The sequence below is a fragment of the Erinaceus europaeus genome, chromosome 19 (assembly GCF_950295315.1).
Source record: "Erinaceus europaeus chromosome 19, mEriEur2.1, whole genome shotgun sequence".
NCBI classification, from domain to species: Eukaryota; Metazoa; Chordata; class Mammalia; order Eulipotyphla; family Erinaceidae; genus Erinaceus; species Erinaceus europaeus.
In genome coordinates, this window is record NC_080180.1 from 20,125,740 (window position 1) to 20,140,226 (window position 14,487).

A 14,487-nucleotide genomic window follows, 5' to 3' on the forward strand; every position below is an offset into this window, starting at 1 on the left:
AGTGGCTCAATAGTAGAATGGATGCCTTGCATGCATGAGACCCTAGACTTCATCACTGGTAATGCATAAAATATCAGAACAATCCAATGTGGGTTTTTTTTCCCCTCTCTCTCTCTCTAATTAAAATAAAAAGAAAATAACAGAAGTTGGTGAGGATGTGGAATAGTTGGAATGGAGCCCATGTGCTTTGTTGGTGGGAACGGAAAATTGTACAGCTGCTATGGAAAGCAGATACCAAGTCCCCCCAAAACAGAATTATCCCATGATGCAAGAATTCCACATCTGGATACACATCCAAAAGAACTGAAGGCAAGATCTCAAAGAGCTGTACCTCTGTGTTCACAGCAGTGCTGTTCACAAAAGCTCAGATGTGGAAGCAACTCAGGTGCCCATCACTGAGTGAATAAACAAAGATGGTATATTCAGGCAATAGTGTCTTATTCAGCCTTGGAAATGAAAGGAATTTTGATGCTTGTTACAACACAGATGAAGCTTGAGGACACTGTGCTAGGTGATATAAATCAGCCATGAAAAGACCGCTAGTGCGTGATCACACTTATCTTAGTTACATAGAGGAGTCAAATTGATAAAGACAGTAGAATGGTAGGTGTCGGGGGCTGGTTGGGGAGTGTATGGAAAGAAAGAGGGGGTCCTTGTTTAATTAGCTTCAGTTTTGGCAAATGAAAAGCATTCTGGAGATGGAGTGGTGCTGGCTGCAGGAACAGAGGGCTGACTGAATACCACTTGTCTCAGTCAGCTTGGGTTGCCCTCCGTAACTAAATCACAGACTGGATGACTTAAGCCATGGAAATCCATTTGCTCATCGTTCTGGAGGCCAGAAGGCCAAGATGAAGGTGCAGGACCGCCATTTGCTGAGGGCTCCTTCTTGGCTCGCAGATGTCGCCTTCTCACTGCATCCTCACAGAGCCTTTGCACTGTGTGAGAGTGCTAGTGTCCTGCCTCGCCTGAAGACACCAGTCCTTTTAGATTAGGGCTCCACCCTGTGACCTCATTTAACCTCAGTGACCTCCCTTTTGACCCTACTCTAAATATAGTCATAGTGGGGGTTGAGGCTTCAATAAGAATTAAAGGGGGCAGACATAGTTCAGTTCATAGCATCACTGGACTGTCTGTACACTTAAAAATGTCTAAGGTAGGACATTTTATGTTCTCTGGATTTTGCCATGATTAAAAACAATTGAATCTGGGTTTTTGTTTGTTTGTTTGTAAGACAGCATCAAGGAAGTGAATTGACAATCCACATATGAGGGAAAATGTGTGTGTATCTGATAAGGTCCTAGCATTCAGAATATAAAGGGTATTCTTACAACTCAACAACAAAAAGACTAATAGCTCAACTGAAAAGAAAAGAAACAAAGGTTTGAATAGACATTTCTCCAAAGCAAATCTAGAAATGCCCAACAAGCACATGAAAAGATGTTCAGTGTCATTAGTCATCAAGGAAATACAAGTCAAAAGCACAGTGAGATGCCACTTTACACCCACTAGAAAGACTTATCAAAGAGATGGCCAGTGGTGATGAGAATGTGGAGAAATTGGCCTTGATTCAAGTTCACTGGAGGGAATGCAAAATAGTGTAGCTGCTTTGGGAAACAGCTCTGCCGCATCTCAAGAAAATTCAGCATACCGGGCTGGCAAAACAGCTCACCAGGAGAGTGTACCTGCTTTGCCATGTGTGTGACCGGCTTCAAGCCTGGTGTCCACTGCAGTGGAGGAAGCTTCTGTGTGTGGGATCTTTCCCATTGTCTCTGTCTCTCCCTACCTGAAAAAGTAAGTCCAGGGACTAGGCTGAAAGCACACACTACAGTCCACAAGGTTCAAGCCCCTGGTTCCCACCTGCAAGGTGAATGCTTTACGAGCTGTGGAACAGTGCTGCAGGTGTGTGTGTGTGTGTGTGTGTGTGTGTCCCTCTCTATCTTCCCCTACTCAGTTTCTCTGTCTCTACCCTAAATAAATAAATAAACAAGTAAAAATGTAAAACTCAGCCCAGAGTAGGAATGTCCCAGTGAGAACAACAACAACAACAATAATAAACATAGAGGTACCATTTGACCCAGCACCTCCACTCCAAGGCATATACCCAAGAGAACTAAAGACATAAGTTACACAAAATCTCTGGCATTAATTTTTATAGCTGCATTCTTCATAATAAGCCAAACAATGGAAACAACTTAAATGTCCCCCAGCTGTTAAGTGGGTAAGTGACATGATGTACGGCATCACAGTGGAATATCTGTCAGCCAAGTGCTACAAGATGGACGAAGCTTGAAAACATTAGGTTTCATGACCAGACCCAAAAGGCCATGTAGTATGTGATCTCATTTAAATGAAATGTTCAGAATAAGCCAATCTATGGGTAGAGAAAATAAGTTAGTGGTTGACAGGGACTGACAGCAAGAAAACTTAGTCTCTAAGAATGTGTAGACTTGGCTAACAAATACCACCGTCCTGCTTTAGAACATGTCCATGTCTTCAGAGAGAGAGAGAAAATCAACAGCACCGCTTCAGTGCAGTGGGGGCCAGACTCAAACCTGGATCACGTACATGGCAAAGCAGTGCACTAGCCAAGTGAGCTATTTTTCCAACCTGTCCATGTCTTCAGTGTCATCAACCCCTTGCTCCCTGCCTTTGGCAGCCCCACCCCTTGCTCTTGATGACAAATGTGTTCATGATGGCATGAGGAGAGGGGTCCAGACTCAGCTGGGGAGGAGCTGTTTGCTCCCAGGTGTGGGGCTGGAGAGCAGAGCACCTAGGTCATAGGTCAGAGGGCTGGGCCTTGTTCTTCCTACTAAGTTCTCTAGGCCCCTGCCTCCTTCAAGCCAGGGGAAAATGGGTTACTGCAAGTCTGGGTGCAGATAGGAGTTAGGGGACCCAACTGTGTGTCTGTCTCTGTGACTGATTCACCCATGTCCTCCAAACAGAGACAGGTCTGCCCAATGGCCATGGCATCCCCTCTCTGTGTCCTACTTCCCCTTTCTCTGTATGCACACTTAGCACCATCTAAACCACTCCCTGCCTGCTTTCCCCACCACCCCTCTTTCAAGGATGGAGTTGACTCTCCCAGGCTAAGAATCTAGGGTGAGTTCCCAGCCTTTAGAATGACATCATTTTCAGAGTGGTCTTGGATGAATGAATAAGTGGTCCGCCCCCTCCTTTCCCTCTTCTGTAAAAGAGGGTGTCGGATCCTAACATCTCTGAGGCTTGCTTTGAATTTCTTCTCTCTCTTAGGGTCACCTGGGAGAGGGGAGCTGGCCTCTCTCTTAGGGTCACCTGGGAGAAGTGAGCAGGCTGCTCAGATTGTCACCTTTAATAGTGAGTGACAGGTGAGTGAGGTAAGGAGTGAGTGCTTGGAGGAAAAGGGCTCTTTGCACAACCTCTCTAGGCCGTAATCAGTAGGGGGGACCCCTGTGCTTCCAGCTCTGAGTGGGGGCTGAGCAGGCCTGGCATAAGGGGGCAGGGGCGGGGAGTCAGGTTGGCTCAGAAAAAAACATGTGCAGATGTATGCAGATGTATGCAGATGTATGCAAATCTAGGCCTGCTGTGCTGCCCTCTGGGCCTCACCCCAGGTGCCACATCTCTAGCTGAGAATTCCTGCTTCCTGCTTCTCCTCCCGAGAGTCTTCACCCCTCTCATCCCCACATCCCCCAACTGCACAGGAGGCCTGGGAAAGAGAAAGCTGAGTCATGAGGCAGGGACAGCAAGGGACATGGCTGCACACTGAGAGTGACTGCAGATGGATGTGATAGGAGACTCTGCCTCCCCAAGCTCTCCTCACTCCAGTTTCAGGATGTGGGTACAATCTACAGAGCACCGGCCTGGAAACCAGGAGGCCACTGCCAGCACCCCATCTGTGCAGGCCCAGGAGAATCCCTTCCACACTCTGGATTGTTCTCACCAACAAGAAAACCAGGGGTTCAGCACATTCTTTTCAGGGGAACTGTAGGCTTCCTTGAGGCCAAGCTGTGTGACTTCCTCAACTCAAGACTGTGCTAATATCACTGGATCCACAGAAACCAGCTTTTGGCAGGTGTGTGTGTGTGTGTGTGTGTGTGTGTGTGTACGTGTGCTCGCATACTGGAGCACAGGGAAGCTAGAGGCAGAGAGAGGAGAGCGAACAGCTTCTACAGCACTAAAGGTCCAATTGCAGAGTTTCTGTTCAGTCAAGTTGTGTGCTGTCACAACTGGGCCCTTCTCCTGTCCCCCAGGCGCTCTGCTGGACAGGGCCAAGAGAGCAGGGCACATCTCAGACTGTCTCCCCACTGCTTGGCCCACATCAGAAATATGCAGCCCTGCCTCGGGGTTCACCAACCCCTAGCAGCGCTCCCCATCCAGAAGGTGGAAATCTGGGTCTTCAACTGGCATGAGCTTGCAGACAAGAGTTGGGGGGTATGCGTTGGGGGTGAGGGTGAACTCTCTGTTTTTCCAGCCCCCCAACTTTCTGCATCACCATCCTGACCATCCTTCAGCTCCTCCCATGTTGTCAGCAGATTGGGTCTAGGCTCATCCACTTCAGGCCAGAGACAACGTCCCCTCCCCGGTCACCTCAGCTAAGGCCTCTGCTCGCCCTCCAAGCACTGGGCCTTGTTTGTTCTAGCTGTGTTCACCTGGCCTCCAGTTAGTTAGGCTGGGGCAGTGGCTAGACATACATGAGTCAGAGGCCCAAGAACCAAACCCAGAACTGAGGTCTTGTCCACATGCCAGTGACCTTCCTGCTGGTCCTGCACTCTTCTGATCCCTCCTTCATCCACAGTTTCGCCAGCCTCTGTGCCATCTCTCTGCCGAGCCTGTGCTGGGGGTGAATGAGTATGTGCCTGACTTTCTAGTACTGCCTCCTCCTCCTCCTCCTCCTTCTCTTCCTCCTCTTCTTCCTCTTCCTCCTTTATGGAGTGTGAAGGCATCCAGGACCCTCAGATGCCCATGGCTCACTGGCCTGGGGATGCATTTAGAGCAGGTGCTAGGACTGATTTCTGGACTGGAGGTGTAGCTTGATGCTAAAATGGTTTTCTTGTGTGAAGCCCTGGGCTCAATCCCTTGCACAGATACAACCCCAAAATTAAAGCTGATAGACTAATTTCTGCTCCCTCCTGGGGGGGGGGAGGCGGAGTCAGTGGAGGAGAAGAGAGGAGGTGAGGAGAGGCCAAGAGCACCAGCCCTTCCTTATGCCTGTCCTTATGCTTTGTGCCACTTGCGCTTAACCCGCTGCGCTACTGCCCAACTCCCTACCAGCCCTTCCTGAGAACTCTGCATCCCTGGGCTGTTGAGTCTGAAGTGACTCCCCGGCAACTCCTAGCTCAGTGCTCCTTTACCTGTGCCTCACTTGTGCATCTCAGAACCTCCCAGCTTGGAGGATTGGAATTCTGGGGATGGCCCAGAAGGAAGGGAGGGGAGGAAGCCACTGGAAGGCAAAGCTACAGAAGCTCTGAGGTCAGGCCCCACTGTGAAAGGAGCCTGAGACTGGAAGGTGGCACCAGCCTCTCAGGAGCAGCAGGGAGCTGTCCAGCACAAAAGCTGCTGAACCCAGCAGGGCCCAACCTGAAGGAGGCCTGAGGGAGAACAGGGTGGCTCTACCAGGGCACTCACCCCACCCTGCTCTGCTCCAGAGACTGAGAGACCAGCTTAGAGCGTGATCCCTGAGAAAGTAACACTGAGCAGAGCAGCTCTGACCCCTCTTTATGGAGATGCCACTGGGGAGAGTAGAGGACATCGCAGTAAAGCCAAGCCCCAGTCCAGGGCCCTTAGTCTGTCCTGCTCTGCAGTTCTCAGGTGACATGCAGCTAGCATGGCCCCAGTGAGAGGGGCCGCAAGCCTTCAAGGGTTGCTTCCTGTCTCTAGTGTTGACCATCTAGCCAAGACTGAACGTTTCGTGGTGGCCATTGCACCTGATGCATAGCTGAGGGCTGGTGTGTCCATGCACGATTCCAAGTCTCTAAGTCTCCCACTGGTGGGCTCCCAGTCCTGTGTGCCGATAGCCCAGACCCATGGCTGCGCAGCCCACAGTTCCAGTCACTTCTGCTTTTTTTTTCTAAATATTTATTTGTTCCCTTTTGTTGCCCTTGTTGTTTTATTATTGTAGTTATTATTGTTTTTGTTATTGATATCATTGTTGTTGGTTAGGACAGAGAGAAATGGAGAGAGATGGAGAAGACAGAGAGGGGGAGAGAAAGATAGACACCTGCAGACCTGCTTTACCGCCTGTGAAGCGACTCCCCTGCAGGTGGGGAGCCGGAGGCTCGAACAGGGATCCTTATGCTGGTCCTTGCACTTTGTGCCACGTGTGCTTAACCCGCTGCGCCACCGCCTGACTCCCAGTCACTTCTACTTCTTCCAGGCCCTTTTGTGACCCTTGCCCAGAGCTAGGCAGGGGCCCATGTAAAAATCCCCACACAAGAGGCATCTTGATTATTGATTAGCACTGAGTCCCACTGTGCTTCTCTTCCTTAGACTTTCCCTGTCAATGGAAGCCTTCTCAGTAACTCAAACCCCAGACCCCCCCCAGCTGTCCCTTTTCTATTCTCTGCACCCCACATCACCCTTCAAGTGTTTCCCCAAGCCCCCTCACTGCCCCTAAGTGCCAGAGATGCAAAGTCTGCCTCTCGCCTCCACTTACTAGTATTCTTCTGTGGACCACACCAGGCTTCATATAGTCACTGGGGATGGGGTGGGGGTAGGTTGGATCACTGCCACTGTCACTGTAAGTGGACAGGACCATGGGAACAGAGTCAGCACTGGAGGCAGGTTGTTTTAGTGGCTTGTGTAAGAGCTGACCTAAATGACTTTTATCTGAGTCTTGATCCAGATATAGTGCCCAGGTGTGAGAGTCCCTTTTCCATCTTTCTTGTGTGACACTAGAGTCACACATAGACCAGTAGTGGTGAATCTTTTTTCTGCCAAGGGACATTTGGATATTTATAACATCATTTGCAGGACATACAGAATAATCGACTTAAAATTTCATACTAGGGTTGGCAAAATAGCTCACTTGGATAGTGTGCTGCTTTGCCATGTGTGTGACCAGGTTCAAGCTCAGCCTCCACCACATTGAAGGAAATTTTGGTGCTGTGGTCTCTCTCCCCCCCCTTTCATCCTTCCTTCCCTCCCTCCTTCCCTTCTCTCTGCCTCTTAATGTTGTTATGGAAAAGAAAGCTCCTAGATTTACTGGATTTTAAGTCTTCCCTGAGGTTGTCCTGACAAGATCAGACTAGATGATATTCTACCCCTGCCTTAGATCATGTTAGCTGAACATCTACAGGGCTGATGGAGGTGTGGAGGGTACATTGGTGAACAGACTACTATCCTGGTATGACAGCCTGATCCCCTGGGGAGGGGGGCAGATACTGAGGAGGTGCAGTGGATTTTAACGGGAGAGGAACAATGGGAACGCTAGTCTGCTCTTGCGGTTGGGGATTCTGGAGGGGAAGCAGTAATGGAAACCGTGGCTGAAGAAGTGACGTATTGTGAGAAGTTAGAGGTGACAAAGGGAGGTGGTGAAGTGGGATGAGAAAAGAGAAAGTTCTAGGCCTCCTGCAGCCCCAGCTGGCTTTCCTGCCTTGAACCAGCACCTTCCCTGCTCCCGGATCATCAAACCTGCCACCCTGAAGTCAGTCAGGTGTGCTTCTGAGGGTTGGGGTGGTCTGCAGCCCTTCCATCATGGGGCTTCTGATCAGGCCTCACTGTGCAAGCCACAGACTGTCACATGCCTTCTAACACGCCCCTGGGGACTCTGGTCAAGCTTGAGGCTGGGAGTCACAGGGATCCCTTCCTGCAAGCCTCAGGCCAGCCTGGGGGGCCTTGCAGTGCAGGTCCTGACAAGGAGGCCTACTCCCCCCAAGCTCTTTGCCTGGTACCCCACTCCTTCCTGTGCCTGGAAAAGGTGTCCCCTCTGCCTTGTCGCCAGCTGGGTCTCTCTTCCTCTTCTCCCTCCCATGAGAGGTGACAGGTTGAGGTGCCTACTGCCTCCTCCTGCTTAATGTGTTTTTCTGGGAGCAGGGGTACAGTTCTGTTGTGGAAAGCAGCCTGCCATCCAGTCCCCCCAACATCTGCAGTGTGTCTACTGCATGCCAGGCACTCTTCCTGGTGCCAGGAGCCCAAGGCTAAGTAAGACCTCACTCCTCTAGAATGCAGCCTTGGAGCTGAGCCAAGCCTGCATGATAACTGACAGCTTAGGGAGAACACTTAGTCCCCCCATTGAGATCCTGGAGGCCTTCCTGGAGGGGATGCTGTCTGGCTGAACACAAAGGATGAGTACAAATGAGCTCAAGAAAGGCTTGAACCACATGGTGCATAAATACAGGACCCGTGTGAGACACGGAGTGCTGGCAGGTGAGACTGGGAGGGGGGCCTTGATTTCATTACACAGAGAGTTATGGGCAGCCCTCATGGCCTCGCTGAAGAAATGGGATGGGGGAGGGTTTCAGCCACAGTGGAGCCAGGAGAGTGAGTGCATCCTACTGAGAAATGCTCTGTCCTGAGCTAGGGTGGTGGCACTGGAGTGTGAGCCTTGAAAAAGTGCCAGGCAGCCAGGGAGGTGATGCAGTAAGTGGATGATGTGTGTTGAACTTGCAAGCTTGAGGTCCTAAGTTTGTTCACCTGCATTATTTGTGCCAGAGTGATGCTCTGGTTCTCTCCAAAACCGCGTCCCCCCCACTCCTTTCCCTTGCTCACTAACAAATAAACCTAAAAAGAAGAAAGGCAGGCAGGCAGGAAGGAAGGAAGGTTGGCAGGCTGGCAGAACCATTCTAAGGACCTGACACAGGAATTGAGGGGCCTTTATTGTACCTAGCTGGTCATTCTGTGGCCTTAGACAGTGCTCTCTGGCGCTCAAGTTCCTCCCAAGTCAGGTGCACACCTGTCTGACAGGAGCTGATGGTAGAGAAACCTCAGCAGGCAGGACGGCCCTGGAGTTGATGGTCGCCCAGTGGTGGGTTGGGGCCTCTTAGGATCCAGCTCTGATCTTTCAGTTCAGTGACAGGTGGACAGGAGGGGCATGCTGTCACTTGCTGTGGCTGCAGCTGCAGCTGCCTGAGCTCCATGGAGGTCACTCCTCCCTCTCTCTCTCCCTCCCCCCGGACAGCTGATTATCACGTGGGATTTCAGCAAGGAGAAATCTGCCCTTTAGAGATTATTTCAGGACCTTCCTAGAGACCAGGCTTCTGTTGGTGACAGTCCTTGAAGGACAGGAGCAAGGTCTGTGCCTGTGTCATCACCCTCCCCTCATTCCTCACCCTCAGTGCGGGGCCTGGCTGGGGTGCAGCACCTACCATGGCCCACCATGTGTGCTCCTCCAGGGAGGACCTCGGGGAAGAAAAGGTCACTCCTCGGCTCACATATTTGCAGGTGTCCTGCTCTGCGCCTTGTCCTTTGCTTGTGTCCAGGCCACGAATGTCCTGCTGGAAGGGAACTTCCTTTTTTCAACACCCTGTTTTCCATTGGAAGGGAAAACAAAGGCCTTGTGTCTGCAAAGCCCATTAGCCAGTGTTCCCCTGGCCTTCACTGCAGCCCACCAGCTTCTCATCAGCTGACCTCTGTGCAGCGGTTCCAGTTCCCTGTACCCCATGCACCCTCATCAGGTCACAGCCCAACTGCACACTGGCTGATACTTCCCGAAGCCCACTGATCACAGGAGGGTGGATTTCCCTGGCATCTCTGCATCCATGGCAGACAGCCAGCCCCAACCATGACTGCTGGTTTGCTCTGATGCTCAAGCCTTGGCCACCTTTCCCTGTGAATTGTGTGTCTCTAGGAAATCAAGGCCTTTGCTGTGCACCCCTCTTAATAAGGGGGACCCGGCAAGCAGGCTTCACTGCATCTGCTCTGATTCTTATTCAGTGCCATGCACGTGACTGCTATAAATGAGACCAAGCTAAGGGCCCGGAGGGAGGGGAAGGTGTGTGTGTGTGTGTGTGTGTGTGTGTGTGTTAAACAAGGAGCGATACTTAGTGGCCTGCAGTGGTCTCTGGGGAGAGCTTGAGAAGGAAAAAAAATAACACATTGTTTGGAAGCTTTCAGCCCAGACACAGCCTCGTCTCAGTTGTACTTTCCCTGCTGTGTATTCCCAAGTGTCATGTGCTCAGGAAGAGGGGCTGGAGCCCAGGGTCAGGAAGGAGCTGAGAGGACAGCTTTCCTGCAGGGGACAGCTTTCCTGGAGAGAGAGAGAGAGAGCTGGAACAGTGTGCCTCAGCCATGCCTGGCTTTTGGGGACAGAGACTGTTGTAACTTTCAGTGTTCCTGTGTAGGACATACTGAAGGCTAGAGCAGAGAACAGCTTCAGAGAAACCGTCCAGGTGGACAGGACACCTTGCTGAACTCTTATCTGGGCTCCCTGCATCTTCCTTTCTCCCTGCCCTGGTCAGGGCACCCCAGGGGTGGGCAGTAACCCCATAGTCCTCTCTGCCTCCCCCCCCCCCCCCGGCTCCCACCCCATGCATGGTGGAGACAGACTGGGTTTTACAAAAGAGAAACTGAAATTTGAGGAGCCAGGTGATGATGCACCTGGCAGAATACATGTTCAAGTCCCCACTCCCCCTCTGTAGGGGGGAAGCTTTAGGAATGCCGAAGCAGTGCTGCAGGTCTCTCTCTCTCTCTCTCTCTCTCTCTCTCTCCCTCCCTCTCTTCCCTTTCCTCTGAGTTTCTGTCTCTCCATAAAGTAAATAAATAAAGAGATTTCTTTAAAAATTGGAATGGTGGGGAGTTAAATGCAATCGGTGAGCCTGAATCAGAATCTCAATCATGGGAATTGGGTGGTAGTGCAGTTGGTTAAGTGCATGTGGCGCAAAGCACAAGGACCGGCTTAAGGATCCTTGTTCGAGCCCCCGGCTCCCCACTGCAGGGGAGTCGCTTCACAGATGGTGAAGCAGGTCTGCAGGTGTCTGTCTTTCTCTCCCCCCCTCTGTCTTCCCCTCCTCTCCCCATTTCTCTCTGTCCTATCTAACAACGATGACATCAACAACAACAATAATAACTACAACAATAAAAAAAAAATAAGGGCAACAAAAAGGAAAATAAATAAATAAATATAAAAAATCTCGATCAGAAGAGAGATGAATGAGGAAGCTGGAGGACTCTGCATGAACTATGCTGTCTCGTTGGCAGTCAGTTCTGCTGATGTTCGTGTCTTCGTTTCTCTGCCTCACATGGTCCTGCAGAATGGAGGCAGGCAAAGTGTATGGGAATGAGGGGGCTGTCGTTTTAATTTCTCTGGATATCTGGAAATGACTTCAAACTAGAAACTTAGTTAAAAAATATATTTATTTATTCCCTTTTGCTGCCCTTGTTGTTTTATTGTTGTAGTTATTATAGTTGTCGTCACTGTTGGATAGGACAGAGAGAAATGGAGAGAGGAGGAGAAGACAGAGGGGGAATGAAAGACAGCTCCCTGCAGACCTGCTTCACCACTTGTGAAGTGACTCCCCTGCAGGTGGGGAGCCAGGGACTCAAACCAGGATCCTTACATGCTAGTCCTTGCACTTTGTGCCATCTGCACTTAACCCATTGCACTACCACACAACTCCCTAGAAACTTAAATTTTTTATATTTATTTTACTTTTCTTATATTTGATAGGACAGAAATAAATCAAGTGAGGGGGAAGATAGAGAGGGAGGGAAGAAGGGAAGGAAGATGAGAGAGAGAGAGAGAGAGTTTGTGAAGCTTTCGCCCAGCAAGTGGAGATGGGGGTTTGAACTTGGGTCCTCGCTTGATGCCTATACTACAAATACACTGCTCCCATTGGCCATTATTTTTCTTCTCTCTCTCTCTCTTTCTAATTTTTATTAGATATGACAGAGATATTGAGAGAGGATGGAAGGCTATAGAGAGGGACCCCCTGCAAGTGGGAAGCAGGGGCTCCAACGCAGCCTCTTGTACTTGGTAATATGTTTGCTTAACTGGGTGTACCACTGCCTGGCCCCTAAACTTAACTTTTTTTAAGTGGAAGAAGGAAAAAAGAAAGGTAGATTGGAAACTTCAAGAACAGTGAAGCTTATGGTGCTCTGGAGTCTGATCCCTGGATCTGCGCTGAGGCAGAGAGCTCTCCTGAACCCAAAGCCCTAAGGATCACGGTTATCCTGAGATAACCACCCTTGAGCACTTGACAGATTCCCTACCCGAAGGCTGCCTCTTGAAACTTTCCTGTCTCCCAGGAGGCATGCCCTCCCTGGGGGGGGGGGGGGGGGGGCTCTGCTTGCAGCTCTCCCACCCCCAGTGAAGATCACTGGCTCCCAGCTTCTGGCCAGAGACAGTCTGCGAAAGCCCCCCCCCCCCAACCAGTGCCTACACTCACAAACTTCAGGGGGCTTCTGTTGGGCAATGTACAATTCAAATAAATACAGCAAGGAGAGCCAAGGTCTAAAATAGATTGTAAAAATAAGTTTTCTTTCTCTCCCTTCTCTCCTCCTCTTCTTCCTCCTTGCCTCCTGCTACTCTCTCCCTCCTCCCTGCCTCTTCCTCCTCCTTACCAGCCTTCCCCTTTCTTCCCCCTCTCGTCTCCTCCTCTCTCCTTATTTAGGGAGAAGTAGTGAGAGAGGAGAGAGAACACAACACCATTCCACCATCCATGAAGCTCCCCAGCTGCCAACTGCAGTGTTTCCATGTGGCCCCAGAGATTGAACCCAGGACTTCATGCAGAGAAAGGGTGTAATTTATATCCACTGAGCCATCTCTAGGCCCTCTGTAAGCCTTTGTAGTGACCAATCCCTACCCAGCTACAGTGATCAACTGCCTCCTCTTGCTACAACTTAGGATGAACTCACCCTGTCCCTTCCCGATAGCCCCTACCCCCTGACCCCCAAGAGGTCCTCTTAAGGGCTCAAATTTTTTGAACCCCCAGCCTACACAAGGAGCACATGCAAGGCCTGTTTGCTCTCACTCTCGCAAACCCAGAGTGGCAAACTGGTTTCCCCATATTTCCTTCCATGCAGCAGAAGAAGAATTAAACATCACCAAATCTAAAGTAGCAGTTTCCTTTGAAGCCGTAGATGAGCCGTCTCTACAGTCCCTTTAAAAAAAAAAAAAAAAAGACTTGTTTATGTATGAGAGAGAGAGGGAGAGAGAGAGAGAGAGAGAACTCAAGTATTATTGGAGATCAGATTTTTGAGCACTAATGCTTCTACATAGGTCCAGTGCTCTGCCCACTATGCAACCCTCCCCCCAGGCTGTTGCTTTTTATTTATTTTGCCTGAGCATTTCTCAGCTCTGGGATGTGGTGGTGCTGGGAATTGAACTTGGGACCTCCAAGCTTCAGTCTTTAGTATACCCATTATTCTATCTACCTGGCCCTTCTGATCTGCCTTAAATAATCTTTTTCACCATGAAATTGCTTAGATGAATCTTCTGAACCCACTGAATAAGGGGTTCAGAGGAAGGAGGTGCTCCAGGCTGGGTGAAGCCCCTGCTCACATGCTTCTGACCTTCTCCCGGGCTCACTCTGTCCCCCTCACTCCTGCAAGCCTGGCTCAGGCTGAGCAACCTCGGGGCCTAGCACTCCCCTGATGGCTGTCTGTATAATTGGAAAAGTCAGCTTGGAACCGCAGAGGGACTGAGCATGTGAGGGGGCTTAGCGGGGAGCACCACAGACTGGAGACAGCTGAGTGAAACAGCACCATGACTCACAGCTCCCCTGCCTGCCCTCCTAGTCCTCACGTGAACCTAGAAGCCACGTACCTCTCAGTGAGACACTGATGACATGCTGGGTGGACTGAGCTGGCAGAGTGGGGGTGTCAAGACAAATCCCCTGGACATTATGCCCCCCAGGGCATGATGGGGTTGGTTTCCTTGAGAGAAGCCCCGTGTTTGTTGGGGAGCCTGGGTCAGTCCTGCCCTCCTGAACACTTCTTCTGCTGTGACATGGTGACTCTGCGCTTGGGGACAGTGCCTGTGGAGTCCCCATGTGGGATGGCTGTACCCATGGGAAACAGACAGAGGTGGTGGCTTCACCTGCTGGTCCTGACAAACAGTGGATGCTGCCTTTTGCTTCTGGGGACAGAAGTCACAGTTTTGGCAAAATCAGCCTCGGCTCCATCTTCCACCCTCCACACAGCCATGCTCTCTCTCCCACTCTTCCAGAGCTGTGTGTGGCTGGGTGCTGAGGAGGGGGTCCCAGAAGCCTCCCTTCCTCAGAGGAGGCTCTACCCCAGAGAGACAGAGGTGGGGGTTCAGGAGGGGGAGCACCCAGCCCAGAGGACATCAGTCCAGTGCACAAGGTAGGGGCAGGCTCTTGTCAGCAAACTTAAGCATAAACCAAAGGGGAAGGTGCTCTCCCTTCATCACAGATGCACAGCTGAGACCCAGAGCAGCAGCGAGGTGCTTGCCCGAGCTTCAAGATACTCAGCGTGTGCCTCTGGACAGACACCTGGCCTTTGGATGCCAGAAAAAGGGCTGTTTCCACTCCATCACAAAGACCTTCAATTCTGGCTGTGATAATGACAATGAAAATGATAACTAGGTGTGGTACTGTTTCTGCCCAGCAGGCAGAG

General features: G+C 50.8%; 1 protein-coding gene across 2 annotated transcripts in view; it reads left to right on the forward strand.

Annotated features, from left to right (window-relative positions):
* Window positions 1-14,487, forward strand: part of NAV1 (neuron navigator 1) — a 282,750-nt gene that overhangs the window by 39,748 nt on the left and 228,515 nt on the right. The gene's annotated exons all lie outside the window — the stretch shown is intronic.